This window comes from Gadus morhua, chromosome 11, assembly GCF_902167405.1.
Source record: "Gadus morhua chromosome 11, gadMor3.0, whole genome shotgun sequence".
NCBI lineage: Eukaryota > Metazoa > Chordata > Actinopteri > Gadiformes > Gadidae > Gadus > Gadus morhua.
Window position 1 is genome coordinate 6,436,228 of NC_044058.1, and position 2,500 is coordinate 6,438,727.

The 2,500-nt window shown below is 48.4% G+C and overlaps 1 protein-coding gene across 3 annotated transcripts in view; it reads left to right on the forward strand.

Moving 5' to 3' along the window:
* The first annotated feature begins 311 nt into the window (after positions 1-311).
* cacng6b (calcium channel, voltage-dependent, gamma subunit 6b) overlaps positions 312-2,500 on the forward strand; it is an 8,410-nt gene continuing 6,221 nt past the window's right edge. The window contains exons 1-2 of one of the 3 annotated variants that reach the window (XM_030370784.1): positions 312-463; positions 2,242-2,500. The exon at positions 2,242-2,500 is cut by the window's right edge and continues 466 nt beyond it. The gene's annotated coding sequence lies outside the window, so the exon portion shown is untranslated. The other 2 variants (XM_030370786.1, XM_030370785.1) reach the window with 2 other exon arrangements.

Sequence of the window (2,500 nt, forward strand, 5' to 3'; positions counted from 1 at the left end):
CTGCCATGAAAGTGTGTGCCCCTCTACACATACTTTTTCGCAGAGCTTTGAAATGTCGGGCCTGCTGTGGCCATGCTGATATCCCATCGATCCAATATCAATAGAGTGCTTCATGGTTAACGCATACAGGCACTGTGTACACACTGTGCAGTCCCCAGGAATCACACACAATCTGTCATCAACGGTACCGCCAACCCACCCACTAGTGTCCGCCTCTCTCCTTACACTCTGTTTCCATAACCTCCCTTTATCCCGCCCCTTTCCGTTTCCCTCTCAGTCTCTCCCTTCCCCCCCCCCCCCCCCCCCGCTCTCTCTCTCTCTCTCCAATCTTGCTCTCTTTTGCTCTCTCTCTTTCCCCCTCTTTCTCTCCCTCTCCCTCTCCCTCTCTCTCTCCAAATCTCGCTCCGCCACTCTGCCTCTCTATTAGTTCCAAGCTTCAAACCGACCAACGTGCATGCAACAGGTCAGACTCATTTCTTATTTGTTGTTTTATGTGCCATCACTAAACTTGTTAGTTTTCATGTGTGCCCACGTTTCATCTGTCACGTACCGGGGCATGTCGTTGGTCGGTGGAGACAGTCAACACCCAGATAGATTTCAGAACTTTCACAGAATCTAAGTTTTCACCTCGTGAAGAGCTGTGTCCCGCGGTGCTTGTTGTTCACACAAACGGCTCATCTGCTAAAAGGTGCCACTGTGTGATGGGGGGAGTGGCTGCAATTTCAAAAAAATAGGCAACATTTCAACATGACTAACAGCTTTCCGTATGAGCTCCCATGCAGCCTATGTGTTTCCTCCGCGGTGGAGGGGGGCTGGTATTCTCTGACCTAAGCGGTCACGCCGTGGCTGATTGCGGCTGACGTCAGGGGAGGAGTTTAATTACCACTAATTTGGCTGTCATCTGCCGAAGCCTTGAGATTCTCAAGATACGTTCATGCAGTCCCGTGGACCAGGGCGCCAATCCCGGCACACAGCAAGTCGTCCCACATGACGTCAGCTACTACGGACCCCTAACAGAGTTTTCCTTAAGAAAGAAGCTGACGTGAAGTCAAACATGGTGGCTGGAGGCGGAGGCACTTTGCTGTTAATAGGTGTGTGCGGTCTGCCAATGAGGGTGAAACATGAAACTGGCCCGTGAGATGCTGTTAGCACCAGGCTCTGCATAAAGCGTGCTGCCTGCAGTATGTGACCTGCTATTCTGGTGCTGACCGCTTCCTGTGCAGGCTCAGTGTCCTCAGTCTCTGACCCGCCATGTGGCTGTGATCACACAGTTAATTACTGTAAACCCCCCTCACTCTGTCACAATGAATTATCACCTTTTATATATCTGGGTTGTCTTGTTAGGGGGCGCTTTGTTATCATGACCTCCATGCCCTGTTTGGAAGAACATGTAAACACCTAGTCCCAGGTACAACACATACACGCCAATCCAAACATGTATGCACATTAAAAGTTCTCACTTTCATACACTTCCATGAGAGAACACATCCATGCACACACACACATGCACACACAGAAACAAACCCACACAAAGGTGCGCGCGCACACAAAATGTGCACGCACACCCACTTCCAGCCCTGGTGTTTCCCGGTAGGTGCGGGGCAGAGGATGTATTTGTAGTGCTACTTCATTCCTCCCAGCTCAAGGGATCTGTGTCTGAGCCAGAGAGACACGCTGGTGGGTGCTTCTCAAAGAGTGGGCTCGACCCCAACACCCCCATACCACCCACCCTTCTCATCCAGCTGCAGCACTCATTGTATTTCTAACCAAAAAATTCTGGCAGAAATTCCTCTCTGAACTGGACATCATTCCATGCGTGTTTTACTTCCTGTTCCAAACGGGACTCTCTGGGCCTCGCTGGGGAACGCCATATGGCTCTCTTATTGTTGCCTTTCAGCTCTCAGGTGGAGTTTGCGAGCGAGAGTATGTAGATGAAGAGTTGGCAGTGGAATGGGGTAATTAAGAAGACGCAAGGATGGTGTTATTGTGCAAAATACGTTTTCTGTCTTTCTCTATTCTTCTTTCTATTCTCTTTCTTTCTTTCTTTCTTTCTTTCTTTCTTTCTTTCTTTCTTTCTTTCTTTCTTTCTTTCTTTCTTTCTTTCTTTCTTTCTTTCTCTCTCTCTCTCTCTCTCTCTCTCTCTCTCTCTCTCTCTCTCTCTCTCTCTCTCTCTCTCTCTATCTCTCTCTCTCTCTCTCTCTCTCTCTCTCTCTCTCTCTCTCTCATATTCATTTCCTTTAGGGTCCTAGTGTTGGACCGACTTAGCCTGGCTTCCTGGATCCTCTCCTGTGTGTCTTCTTCCAGGCTCCAGCTGCCCTCCAAACCCCTTCCAACAGCTCATCATTATTCCCTGAAGAAACCATTTGCGATTCCTTCAGTTCACCACACAGGACAAATGCTCCTCATTTTATACCTTTGATAACATTTACGGTATCTATCCCAATTCTTTTTTAATATCATTTTTTTCTTTGACCAGTTTTTGAGCCGACTTGTTTTCCTG